The following is a 14,944-nucleotide window of genomic DNA, read 5'->3' as shown; positions in this document are numbered from 1 at the left end:
TATGCCTAATCCTTTCTTAGTTGTTTCTTCTGTTTTATAGCCGCTTACTACCTCCTTCGGGGGTTGTACCGGGAATTCTTCCTCATTTCTGAATTTTCACCAAACTTCATTTTACAGCGAAGCTGCTAGTGCAACTACGTATATAGAAGTTCTCAAAAACGTTACATGCCTGTCCTCCTGGTTTCCTAAAGAAAAGCAACCCACATTAATCACGAATTGTTTATATAATGAGAAAATATGGGAAATATGCTGTCTGCTGTCCTTTTTTTCGCTTTGTACGAAACTTTTCTTGTGGCAGATTTTTAATTCGCTATATGACTCGCACAGTGCTATATGTATGCCTTCTTCGGACATGTTATTAATTTGTTATTATTTTAACTGTAGTTGGCTAGCTGGCTAAATAAAGGGACGTAATCAAGGGGCCTTAGCATACGGTTCAAGCATCCGGAACTGATCCTTTTTTTTTACGCTTCCATAAAGATTCCCTTCAGCACAGTTGAAAGCGGTGTTGCAGCTGGTATTTCTCTCAATCAGGCTCTTCATCACGAATCTGTGGGTGCAGGCGTGCATACTTCAAGCCCGTAGATTAAGGAATACGAGGCGGACGCACATCGCTAGTGAAACAAGCAGGAAAGGCGCAGATCGCAGCTCAACACTTGCAAAGCACCGGTAGTGGATGGCTGACAACAGCCGCACTTGTGCCCATATGCGCATTCTGTATTAATATCCCTTAAGCTACAGAATTCTTCGCAAGAACAAATTTCGGCCAACCCCGATGCTGGGCATATTATTAGCGAAGGCAGCAGGCCAATGTCAAGGATAATTTACGAACGAACGAAAAACTGAGAATTCGGCACCTCGTCAGGAGAACAGCACATCCGTGTTAAATGTCACACTTGATGGATGCAGTGGTACGCATAGAAGGCAGTAGATATGCGAAGTCTTCAGTGACCTAGCACGATTGTGAAATCCGCGGAGGGACCACCAACGTTATGACAAATCAGCGACCCGACTTCTATCGTATATATCCTTCACACGACGACGAAAAATAGGAGCACAGCGCAGAGCACGCGGCGTTACTATTTGCAGCATCCCAACGAGACCCAGCGACGCTTTGGTTGCAACGTATACATGACGCCACGCTGTGCCATTCGAACAGCGCTTTAGACAGGACGCAGTAAAGTATATAGGACAGACACTTCGCCCTGTCTGAATCGCTGTCCAGTTACCTTTTAAGAATGCACCAGGCAGCCCAGTTAATTCAGCGAACTCTTGACGTGCAGCTCTCTATGCTCCACTCATAGACGCCTAAGGTCTATGGATGTTCGAGGTAGACGTGAGATAATGACAGCCGTAATAAAGCTGCCGCTTCTTCTTAAATAATTATAAATTGCTGCCCCCGAGGCACACACCCTGTGGGATGACACTGTGGGCACATGTATAGCACTTGATTAACTGCTTCAGAAAAGCTTCACCTCACATATATTCCAACATATGGGTTAGATCTCCTTGTTTCTTCTTTTACTGCACTATCTTCGGTATCGGTCCTGGTAAAATGGAGAGATAGGCCGATAAAGCTAGGTAGACTCGAAGCAGAATGCGTCACAATAAACCTAAATAAGCCTTGTTGCCAAACACGCGAGGACTTTCCGTCTCAAAGTCACGGTAGAAAGAAGGCACACACATAGCACTGTACGAGCCATCTAGCGAGTTAAAATCTGCCGCAAGAAAAGTTTCGTACAAAGGGAAAAAGGACAGCAGACAGCATATTTCCCATATTTTCTTATTATATGAACAATTCGTGATTAATGTAGCTTTTTTTTTAGGAAACAATGAGAAAACTGGTTAGAGCATTATCGGTTCTTGCCAATTACAAAGGTAGCGCGAAAACTGCAAATGAATGAGATCTCAGTGACGTGGTGATAGCTTGGGCACCGATATAAGTAGTTTGGTCAATACTAATAGCGAAATTTCAACGCTAGAGCTCTCGAAAAAATTACTGTATTCTGTCATCGTTGGTCTCCTCGCGACAGAACCATTTTTTTTTTTTTAATCTTTCGTAGGAACCCGAAGATAGATATCTTTTTCTTTTGATATGCAACAGCGACACCATGGTCTAGGGTGCAATTATGCCTCGCTGAATTTCATCGTTAAAGCTAACTGCCGAAATAAGTAATTCAGATCCTGTCAGATGCTGTCGGCAGCCACTTGCAGAATTCTGGGGCTTAATCGCCAGAGCTGTTCCTTTGTAAATGGTATTTGTAATCGAACAACCGCCTTCGACAACCAGATGTTGTACATCACGATTGGCTAGCAATAGCTCCTACGAACAGCTTTAGCGTAAGTTTTTTTTTGTGTTTGAATATATAAGGCCTGTTTTCATTGTGAACGGTGACTCAAGCAGGTGTAATGTAACAATTATTATTACAGTGCTATTTCTATAATGAAGAAAAATGTGAAGGTAGGAGTCTTTGGGGTCTACTGTGCCTAAATCACAAATACTCTACTTGGGCAAGAATAGCAAAGACAAAAAAAAAAAAACAGTTAAGGCAGAAAATCCCAACACGCAGTCACACAATCGCAACATACAAGCACACAAATGTGTTACCTTACGGACATGACGTTCGACTCTTCGTCAGTCATACGAGATACCCTACTGCCACGTCACTACGGTGAACGGGGAATAACAATAAAGGAAAATAATAAAGTGGGAGGAATCCTTACAATTTACCAGCTTTGATTTGGCTTAGGCAAGCTTGAGAGCGTGACGTCACGAAACTGCACTGACGCTGCCATCAGTCAGTGCAAGCCCCTTGTCCCTCAAAAAAAAAAAAAAAAAAAAAGAAAGAAAAGAAAGAAAAGAGAAAGAGGACTAATTGAACGAGTGAGAATTTTGTCGGAAGATAAGACTCATAAACGTAATCACATTTCCGAAAGTTTCCATTTCAAAAACGTACCGCGGTCACGACCCACTGCGGGACTTCGCCGGACGATAAAGCTTAAGCTCTCCAGTAGGTGTCCGCAGTATGTCGAGGCATGATTGACGATCATCTGTCTTCATTGCTGAAAGCTCAAGTTATACTATGGGCTTCTTACAGCGGCTTCAGCGCGGTTCCAAGACGTCTATCCCCAGTTAAGTACGTGAAAAAGGCGGAAAGCGGCGTCGGTCATACAATTGCTGGAAGTTCACAGACGTAGCGAACGCGATCCTTCCTTTTAGGTGCTTTGACCTTATTTATTCCAGGACGAAAAGCTCAACAAAAAGTAGGTGCACAAACACACACCCAAAAAGAAAGAAAAAAAATGAAAAGAAAGGCAGTGGCGTAGGTCTAGGCGCAAAAGTAACTTTTTGGCTTGTTTTTTTATTCCCTTTTCGGCTGCTTGAGCCGCCCGAAAGTGTGACGGTGCGCAGCGAGTTGTCACTTGCGGCCAATCCCTTTTTCTCTGTCCAGGCCGCACAACGTACCGTCGGTCCCAACCATTTCATTGCTTCAACAGTGTTTAAACGTGCGATCTTCTTTCATACATCATACCTCGATGACTCGACGTATTTAGCGGTGAAAGGTTCCAGTAGAGAGCGAAAGGTGGTCTTAACTACGGTTCTCAGTAGCCCCTTGTTGCCGCCTCGTCCGGTGAGCACAGAGGACCGATGGGGCACGTACACTTCACACGGGGCGTATAGCACAGGTGTCTTCAAAGACACCGCGCTGTGGTTCGAACAGCCTTTGAAAGATCCCCGTCGAAAATGCCGTCTTGGGGGTAAGCGCATTACTTCGAAACGCTCGCAGCTCTCGCTTGCACTTTTTACAACATTCCACGGCGCGGACACAGTCTTGACACTCGTCGAGGTCTTGAAATGGCCCGCGACAACTTCTGTGCTTGTTAGACGCCAGGATTAAGATATTCAAGCTTTATCACTTTTTAACATCACGGTTATGAACATTAAGACTTTCACTTTCCTTTATGCATTTTTTGCCCCCGTTTCTGCCACCTGCCGGCCAGTTGTGCCAAAAAATGTTGACGCGGTGTCACTCGGGCCCGTGACGAAACGTGATAAGAAAGATTATAGCGGGAATAGCATGCACACACCTCTCCAGCTGTGATTTCATGAGGTCACACTCAACAAAAATTCCTCGTTACTTCGCATTGCCAACTTCCGTCATATCTACATAACGGGTGGTTTTGTTAGACAACGGCAACCAGGTGGAAGTCACAGCTGGTACGCATTTTAATCGGTGAGGGCCCGAATGCAACGTTACTTTAATGTCGGCGAAAACTCTCGCCATTCTTTTCCCCACAAGTATCAAACACATATATGGCCACGGTCCACGTGACATAGCTGCGTCCGCGTCCAAAGTGTGACTATCAGAACTGGTATTTGTATTCCGGCATAACTGGGGAGCGGTGTAGTGCATGAAACCATTACTGAACACGTTATCACTTTCAAGTAATTTCTTTGCCGCTTAGAGCAAATGTTGAGAAACGAACAAGTGCGGTCCTTAGGGAACAGACAGAAAACACACGAAGACGGTGGTGCCCTGCCTGAACTATCGTGCACGAAAGCACGTGCCCTTGCCGGCATGTGTTTTTCGTGATGGGTTCTTCCTCGGAACAGACAGAAAACACACGAAGACGGTGGTGCCCTGCCTGAACTATCGTGCACGAAAGCACGTGCCCTTGCCGGCATGTGTTTTTCGTGATGGGTTCTTCCTCTCGTTTGGGAGGACAGAATTGTCGTCCGGTGTGATCCATGCCTGACAAAACAAGCTCTCCCTCGCCAGGTGCGGGCCCTCGTCCAACCATATGGTTGTCATCCCGCGGCAGCCCCTTATCACTCGCAGACAGAGGCTGCTTGTATTTCCGGGCACTCGACCTAGAATGTTTCTCGCACCCAGACGGCACGAGTGCGGGCGAGGCGATGGCGTCAAGTGTTTTCATGTACAGCGCTCCGGCGAAGTGACGTCACGTCTGTCGAGCGTTCTCAGAAGTAAGGCGCGCGCAATCGCAAATCCCTCCAAACGGCTTCCGCATGCCTTCTCTTGTCGTATTGTCATCGGCTAGTGCATACGCAAGTAAGGCGGACAGAAAAGAGGTGGTCGTAATGTGCCTCGTTTATGACGCGCAAACGCACTGGCGTAGCGACTCCTTCATCGTTGCACTATAGAAGCGCGCTCGCTGGCCGTAATTTTTTTCCGACAGAGAAATCGCTCCTGCACACGTATTAGGTTGGCGTATACTGCACGTGTTACATTAATTCGGTGAGCTTTAATGTTAGCTGTTACTTTCTCGCGCACCAATTTGTGTAGTTACGATTTCGGAATGTGATTGGTTTCTTTATCGACAATAAAGCTGCCGCATCAGCCACCTTCCATGTCCGCGTACCTGGACCAACAGGTGACTGTGCGCGTGGCATCTGCCACTCAATAAATAATTGTTACCTCGCCGAAATCTTCCAATCGCAGATTCGAAAGCAGTCCAGGCAACGTGCAGAAGGGTGTTGCATGAGCAGGACATACACACCCCCTTTGACCAAGTGTTACGTATAGGAATGTAATCACTTTCGGGAGTGTCGGTATCGAAGAATCATTTTAGGCATGTTGAGAAAGAGCGGCCAATAAAGACTAGGTCAAGACAGCTGCCGTACGTGTCGCGCCATGTAGGAAGGTTGGGAAATCGCCATTCACGAGCGAAAGGCAGTAGTGGGAAGTTAGGAATGCCAATTCAGCAAAACCTCGTTGTAATGAAGTTAAAGGGGGATTCACCATTACTTCGTCATATCCATTATTGCATATCCTGCAATATGAATCGCTATGAGGATTTCCACAGGAATTTCACTCGCATTGCTTTATCCATTATCTCCCTTCCCAGAGTCAATCCGTCGCTTAACTAAGACTTCCGGTCGGACTACACCGACGCGAAGCGTGTCTTCTGTGTCGGTTGTGGTTGGGAGTTGCCTTCACGAAAGCTTATTCAGCACTAATTGAAATGGCTGATAGTCCTGCATGTGATGTCTGTGGCTGCGAGGAGAGCATTGACCACCTAGTGTGCCACTGTTCTCAGTTTGAAGCACAAAGACAATCTATGACAAACGCATTCAGGAAACTAGATGATCGTCCTCTGAGCGAACAGACAATCCTAGAACACCGTCCCCACCGATCACCGGCTCAGAAGGCAGTGAAGGCACTTTTGTGCTTTCCGAGAACGTCTGGCTTGTGCGAGCGCCTTTGACTCTGTAGTGCTGCTCGTGGGTGTCTCTCTACCCCCATCTCTCTTTCTCTCCCTTCTTTCTATTGCCGTACTCCCTTCCTCCAGCGCCGGGTAGCCAACCGGACTCTTTATTCGTTAACATCCCTGCCTTACTTTTATCTCTCTTGTTATATCTCATTACGTTGCAGCGATATTTAACTGCATTTGTCCTTTCGCAATAGCCCTTTCGCTTCCTCGCGCCAAATGATGAGCACTTATCTCTGGCGACTACTTATGGAGGCAGGAATCATCGCGAAGGTGTCTGCTAGTCGTTTTGAATCAAACTTGCGAGAGCGCCTACAAGTCTAAATACGAACTTGTTCTTTTTAACAGTTCATCAGAGTTATTGATGACCTTTATGAGGTGAAGATAGCTGGCGAACGTGAGCGAGTTGACGACGAACAAGAACGATGGCTTTGCTTACATGCGCCACTCGTTGTGGACATGGCAGCTTAGCATCCGGATAATATGACTGACTTAATTTGCGTAAGTCTCGCAAATCACAATGATCGGGAACTGATTGCTGAATACGAGCATACTGGTGAATAGAACACCAGGGCTCTTATTCACAACAAAGTTCTCACACTAAATTGTTTGTAAGAGAACATTCACCCGCCGTGGTTGCTTAGTGGCTATGATGTTGGGCTGCTAAGCACGAGGTCACGGGATCGAATCCTGGCCACGGCGGCCGCATTTCCATGGGGGAGAAATGCAAAAGCACCATTGTACTTAGATTTAGATGCACGTTCAACAATCCCAGTTGGTCCAAATTTCCGCAGTCCCGCACTACGGCGCGCCTCATAATCAGATCGTGGTTTTGCCACGTAACATCCCATAATTTAATGATCTCTCTTAACAGAGGAAATTACAACAAATCACAATTCTCGACGTATTATTTGCGAAGGCTGAATTTGCTGAATAATACATTAGCCTGTAGTATGAGTATGCATGTAGCCGATGTTTCTTTTTCTTTTTTGATCAGAGACCTCAAGTAGAAACAAGGCTATTACGAAATTTGTAATATAACGATTACCTACTTCATTGTGTGTCACTGTCTGTTCGACCGATTTTACTTAGAACTTCTGTACGCTTGTTCGGTTCTCAAATGATGTTTGCTAATCTTGTATTTGTCTTGCGTGGTACCGCGGGTTCTTTGCTTTCCGTGCTTCAAATATGTGTACCTGTCTCTTCGTTGTCGCCTTCAGCATTCCAGCATCGTGAAGCATAGGCTCCAAGAATGCGACAGCGCTTGTTTCTTTTTAATTTTATTCAACGTAGAAGTGCGGTTTACCTGATTTAGAAACACAGAGGTAAAGGTTAAGGATAGCTGGATTGGTTAGCGATAGAGGAAGGCTTGGCTTACTACTCCAGGTGCAACAGACGCACGAACGAAGCTGCAAAACAGAGCCCACGGGTTCTCCGGCAAGAGAGCCTGGCATTTGAAGGAAAGTTTGTCTCGGTTTTGCGTCTTTCCGAGTTTCACGAAACGCACTTGATTTTTTAAACGAGTTCATCTTCTGCTTCGAATAATCGAGTACGCGAGGAAGCACACTGACTACCGACTGGGGCACGTGCTTTTGCTTCTCGTCGTATGAAAAAAAAAAAAGGATGAATAGATGCAATATGCAACAAGAGGTCTTTTGCGAGCGAGTTCAACGCAGCGCAAATTTGCTCCTTTCGCAGTGGACTTGCGCGCGGGAGGAAGAAAAAAAAAATCCGCGATAAAAAATGCGACGTCCGTGTTTACTATTGACGCACACTCGGATACGTTCCGTGGGTGGCTGTGCTGAATGGGAGTCCCGACTTACGAGGCGGGTGCCGATAGCTGGGCAACTGCCGAGTAGGCGCGATATGCTGGCGCCCCAGTGTGAAAGCGAGCGCGGCTCTTTCGAGATTGCGAGGGCACCGTAAGACGTGGTATTCCCCAGCTGTATACCGGCTCGCACGCGATGAATAGAGCATCAGTGAAAGTGAAGGGGCTTTCGGCAGCGCAGCCTAGTTGAAGAGAGGATAACAATAATTAGGTTCTAACACGTAAGCTCCTTTCTTTTCTTTTGCCTTTTATCCCGTTGTTTAGTGCGGTCGTCCTTCTCGCCGAGTAGTAGTAGTAGTAAAAAAAAAGGAACCCCATCTTTATTGAGGGAATGCCCTCGAGGCCTGCGAGTAGGCGGGGTAAAAGAATCGCCAAGCTCACTTGTTCACAGCAGGGTGTCCAAACTAACCTCCTTGTTGTGAGAGGCGCCGTTCAGCCATATCTGCAAGCTGTTTTCGTTTTGCGTGCTGACTTGGGCATGGGCGCCATGACGACATATGATACCTGCAGTAGTAAGGCGGAGTGGTCGCGAGAGAGGCGAATTGGCCTATATAGCCATCTGTACTGGTCTTACAGATGTGCCGGTGAAATGAAGTAAGATTGCGCACATCATGTCTCTTGCGTATCATTTAATTAGAACGCTTCAACAAACTTCGTCTAATGTCGATTCCAACAGGTGCGTTGGATCTGCCGTGCTTTCTTATTCGAAGATACTGCTTTTTCATTGGCAGGGCAGCGTTTATCATGAGAGAAAATCAACAAAAAGAAATTTACAGCTTTTAATATTTTCGAGCCCAGATCATCGAACAGACCATGACAGCCCTTACGCCAAGGACTATATACGTGGCAGCTTCCTTATTGCGAATAACTTGCTACGTCGTGTTACGTCTAACCTTCAAGAACAATGCAATTCATTTTTAGTGACAACAAAATTCAGCATCTCGAAGAAGACACTGCTAAACCTTACGACGTCACGTGAAGGCGGTAGGAGTATCACAATGGCGACCTATGTGAACGCCTTTGACTCGCTCAGGCCTTCCCCGTGCGTGCGCTAGCTCACCGCTGGCTTTCCTCCCCCCTCCCCTCCCTCTCTCTCTTATATTTCTATTCCCCCTTTTCCCGTCCCCCAGGGTAGGGTAGCCAACCAGACGCATTTCTGGTTAACATCCCTGCCTTCTCTCTTTATTTCATCCTCATCTTCCTCCTCCCTTCAGCGCAAGCGAAGAGAAAAAATTGAGTGGTTTAGCTCTGCTATGCCAGGATATACGTAGCGAAAGCTAAGGCCTATGCATGGTTAGCGTTAGTTAATCTTGATTGCAAGTCCAGGTTAGTCTGGTTGTCTAGCTATGTTGTGGCGTTTAGCCAGTCGTTCGGCGCGCTGTTCGTCTGTTTCCTGGGCGATTCGTTTCCTCATCTCGTTCCGATGTCGATTCCAGGCCTCCTCCTGCTTATCAGAATTGTCGCCGTCCATACTGCCGTCTCAACTGTGGTTGCGACGCACGCGAGCTCTCCTTTTCAATCCTCCGACATGTTGTCAGGCATGCGACGCAGCTGGCGAAGCGAAGCGAGCGCAACATGTGAGCGCAACGACGATGTACGTGGTGTGACGTCATACCAAATGGTGGAAGCGGAAAGGCGCGGCGCTGCGCAGCGGCGGAGCACCTGTGGCTCGGTGCTACTAGTGGCGCATGCGCAGTAGGGACTAGGGAGCGAGATAGAAATATCCGCGGTGAGGCACGCATTGTGACGTCATGTGCCTCCCCGGAGCACCGCTACGGCGAAATCGCAAGTTCGCGGCCAGTAAAGCTTTCGCTTTAAAAGGAGAGAGAAACAGCTGTATCTGCGCAAAAATGTGATGACGCGTAGCAGGTTTCCAAATGGTTGCGGAGACCTGTCGATTTGACTTGCAGGGTATAGGAAACCGGAGATTTGCGCCTGGTTTAACTATTCGCGTTTATTCTCGTCTACGAATGAGCAGCCGTTACCACAGTGATGTATGAAACGATGTTAACATCTACAATATTTATAACGTCAGCAAGTTTGTGTCATTACACTGCCCGTTATGAAGCGCACTTCATAAGAAGCTCTACAATGGAGTAGTGGGAGCAAATAAGCATTCGGTTCGTTTACGCTGGACTCCTCGGAGAGTGCGAAACATCCCTGCATAACTGGTAAAGCCTGGCTCCGAGCTGCGCAGCCTGCTTCGCTAGTGCAGTACGTTCTCGTATTTTATACTTATACTACGCCCGTGGGGACGAAATTTATCGCGTGTTTGCTCAGATTTTGTATTTGCTTGCGCTCACCTCACGCTTCGTGATATTCGAAAGCTGTTCGATAAATGTGTTCGTATTTACGAATTGTGACTATTCCTATCGAAGGCCCAATCGAATAGGACGCTATATTATTTGCTGTTCGAAAATGCGGAATATTCTCACGCCCCTAACATATATACCATTAATTAAATTCCGCTTGTTTTCTGAGGGACAACCGCTTAATTGTATTAAAGTTCCTGCACACCTTTGGCAATCAACTTTCCAGTTGTGCATGCCACTCTGCTCGATGCAGACACGGAGAGAAACCAAGGCTCAAAGCCCTGCAGCGTGGTTTGCGAGTTAAGTTACAACAGCACGAAACTTCACAACCATATGAAGCTTAGATTCCTATGATTGCGACTAGCGAAAACCGGCCTCCTCGGTTTTCTTTTTTTATTATTATATGGTATTTAGGAGATGTCATCGCCTTTAATTGGCGCCGGCTACTCCTTTTCACATGCGAATTAAAAAAAAATTATATCACATTAAAAATAATGAAATTGTAACAACATAAATTCCAGTCAAACAAGTGCACTAATGCCACACTATAAGTAAAAGTCAACTCCAAACCCTAAAAAAAAAAAAAAAAAATCTGTTTTCCTTTTTCTCGTTAATCATATGGAATGACACGAGTCGCACGGTCTGGAATAGACGCGACGATTTCGCGCTGGAATGTACGTCAGCAATGATTTCACGCGGCTACCGCCCTTAGCAATCATAAGATTGACGTCACGTGGCAGCGCACGCCATATCGAGGGGAGACGCCGGCAATCGGGAAATGACACTTTGTCGCGTTTTATATTTTATTCACGGCGTTGTTCGCGCTCAGAACGTTGGGCTGACCTAACTTATCAGAACCCTAAGGATTTGACTAATATTGGCGGCGTTGTTTTTAGCGACTCTTATAGAACGCGAAAAAAAAAAAAAAAAGGAATACACAGATAATCTTGCATGGAACGCTGAATAACATTTGTGCTGCCGTGTCGCTAGAGTGTTCATAGGCAATGCGGAAGTTAAGTGTTCTTTTCCTGCTGCCATTTAGTTCGCTACGTTATTCGTTTGGATTGCATGCCTTTTCCTTCGGTTGTCTGCCCTTTGGGCAACCTTGTTATTCATTATTTATTGAACCTATATTTCATGCTCACTTAGCAAGCCACCTTATGATTTCCATGCTTCCAAGTGAAGTAGGGGAAGGATCACATGATCCCACGTGGAGCTCTAAAGTGGCCCTGAACCAGTCTTTTTTGACGTAGAAAAATGCATTTTAACTTAAAATAGGCTGTTTCAGGAACATCTTAACGCAAGAAGTATTTCAATGCATCCAGCAGTAGCGGCGTTATTGGCAATAAAACACGCCCCTTCGCGGTGCTCCCGCTCCTTCAATGCCTTACACTGCGAAGGCTACGGCGGGGCTGCGCATGCCCACAACGCTCCGCGTACTGAAGTCACCATGGCGCGCAGTTCAAATTGAATTTTGGGCGTTGACTTAAACGCCACTACTTCGATATTGGCGCCTACGACGCGCCAGAAGTATAAGCCAAACGCGGTTGCTCTTTAGCGAGCCGCAGTGTGCTCAGCTAGAGGACTCGTCGCGATTCCCCTTCGGCGGCCGCGGTAGCTGCGCTACGTATATAGAGGACCACAGCTACGTGCAACTGTAGTGCGTGAGCACAGCGTTCGGCTTTGTGCTTGACAGGGTTGGGAGTACGTGCTTGCGCTCCTATGCTCCACTCTGTCTGTGCTACGTGGTGCAGCCCGGCAGGTTGGCGTGCACCAGCTTGGCCGAAGGATAGTAGCCGCACCCAATTTGCGCATCTTGGAGCGCTGTCAATAGCTAAACGCCAAGCGATGTCTGCCAAGACGTCTAACCAGGAGCGGCCAGGAGTGAACGCACACTGACAAGCGTATAGTGTGGTTCGAGGCTTGTTGAGTGTCGAAATTAGCGTGACCCGATGGCTACAACACTGATAAGCAGGATGGCCAAAGTTAAATTCTTACGCGGGCGGCCGCAGCCGAGCGTGAGCAGACGGCAGTCGGCGTCTTCCGGAAGTACGTAATCATTATCGAAGTTCGAAACGAAAATTTTGCCTACTTCAGCCTGTTATAAACTTCGTCAAGAGAAAGAGACAGAAAGATAAACGGGATGGGAAAGGCACGGAGGTTTACCGGAAGAGATTCTGGTTTGCTGCCCTACACTGGGGCAAGGGTAAGGGGAAATGAAAGACGGAAAGAACAGCAGAAAGGAAAAAACAGCGAAACGAAAAAAAAAAAAAACACATGGAAGGTCATGAACGTCTGAGGACTACAGCTTCTCCAATAAGCCACTAGAACGTAAAAATTTCAAGTGCTTTCACTGTCTTGTGGTGTGACGACTGTATAGGTCGGCGTTCCAGGACTCTGTTGCGAAAGCGGCTGGTCAAGACAAGCCAGCGTGGTTCGAATTTGTTTGAGTTCCTGTTACTGTCAGTTGAACTCGTGATCAATTTCTGCAACAATGACATGGCAAGAACGCAAAACAAGAATTGCGACTCCAATGACGTCAATATCAAGAGAAAGATTTACTCGCGATGCTTCATGCATTTTACATTGACTTGCTTCGCATTTTTCTGACGACTGATCTGCAAGCTAGGGCTTTCTCCACGACCACAGATGTTCAGTATATCCGTGACAGAACGGTGGATGTGACAAGCTTGTCATCAAAAGCTGTTGCACCTTATGCACTATGCGGGGAGCTACGAGAAGCCTGGGGCCGAATTCGCAAAGCCCTTCGTTTGAAAGTGCTGTTTACCATTGGCTGGCTACTTTCGCCAATGATATGCACGGCATCATCACTGGCTGACACCCCTGGTGAACAGTTTTAGTGCCAGACCGTTTTTGTGGATAAGGGCCCTGAACTTTAAGACATACAAGTGGAGGGCGAAAAAAAGGAACAAATGAGAACGGCGATCACTGTCCCAGTTTATGTTGCAAAGCTGTAGATATATGGAATCGTCTTTCAGTTAAAACATAACTATGTTCGCTAAGTTATCCGCGTTCTATGGCAATCATTTTAAGAAAAAAGAACAAGAAAAACAAACATTCAATATAAGGGAAATGCCAAGTAGCGTTTTTTTTTTATCCCCAGCTGTTAGCAAGGCTTTATTAACGCATAATGAGAGAATAAAAAAGAATCACAAATTATGCTTTACGCTTGAAGGCATGACGGCTATACGATTCATTAAAACGACAAGGCTTTGAAGTAGTGGGACTTCTGAATCGTGATTTACTAATTCTTTTGCTTGTTCTGACGTCACATCAGGGGGGGGGGGGGGGGTGAGTATTCTGTAAGAGTCGACCTAATGGACGTTTCCCATTTCGTCTCCTGTTAACGTTCTGATCGGCTAGGCTGGGCTGCGCGTCCGCAACCGCAAGGCGCCACAGCCAATCAGCACTTCTGCAGCAGACGAGATGGACACGCCCATTAGGTCGACTCTTACAGACTGCCTCCCCAGTTCAACAAGTGCCTTTCGTTTTTCGAGGTACATTCAGTTCGCGCACAAGCGTAGCAATTACACGCTCAACAATAATTAATAACGATTGGGATACGTTACTGAGAATACATGTATTTGAGCGCCGAAGAGGATACACGCTTTAGTAGTGTTATTGTTTTCTTGATATGTGATATCTTTATTTCGATACGTTTATTATGCATTGCGTTATGGTATTCCTTGATTACCACATTCGATCACCGCCCTCTAACGCACGAAACGGCACGAAACGCTTGTTTACGACAGTGATGCTACAATCCGTGAGCATCGCCGTTTGAAACACTAAAACCTTTCCTTTCGGACACCCCGATCCTGCGCCTACAGCGGATGCCCGCCATCTGCTTTGGACGTGTCCTAGGACAAAAACAATTCGCGCAAGTGTTCTTCAAAGTGTGAAATTTAGCAGTGATAAAGTTGAAGACTATGAAAGATGGATTATGGACATCACATTTTAGAAGCCACTGTTGCACTGTTTCTGTGAAATGGGCCTGCATGCTTATAATTAACTCCATTTTGACGTAATGCCGCGTGACAACTCAAGTGAAAAAAAGAAAGATAATTTCTTTTGTGCAACTACAGTTTTTCGTCTTCCCTTTGAATAAGTGCTCGTACTTTCAGTGCTTAAACCTAACCAAAGGAATCGCGGTGTAGTTTACATCCATCCCCTCCAACGCATGCCTTAACGATGACCAGCTTTTTTTTGTGTGTGTTTGTCAGCTCACAACACATGCCGGAGATGTCGGGCTAACTAGAACCGCCTGTCGGCGCACCCACGGGCATGCACTTCAAGTGCTAGATGCTAAACACGTGCTCTATGCTGGCTGCCATACCCCCCCCCCCCCCCCCCCTCCCTTTCTATCTTAAATTCTTTTATCTGGATATGATAGCAGTAGGTCAGCAGCAGTAGCTACTCCCTGCCTCTTGTACAGGTGGTACAGTTACATGCATAGTTACGATCGTACGCTCATTAGGCTCTACGAAACGGAACCCGAAAACCAATATTCACTCCAGACTGCTGCCTGTTTGACACATAACCAAAATACACG

Source organism: Dermacentor andersoni, chromosome 6, assembly GCF_023375885.2.
Source record: "Dermacentor andersoni chromosome 6, qqDerAnde1_hic_scaffold, whole genome shotgun sequence".
In the NCBI taxonomy this organism is placed as follows: Eukaryota; Metazoa; Arthropoda; class Arachnida; order Ixodida; family Ixodidae; genus Dermacentor; species Dermacentor andersoni.
Note: the sequence above shows the minus strand (reverse complement) of the source record.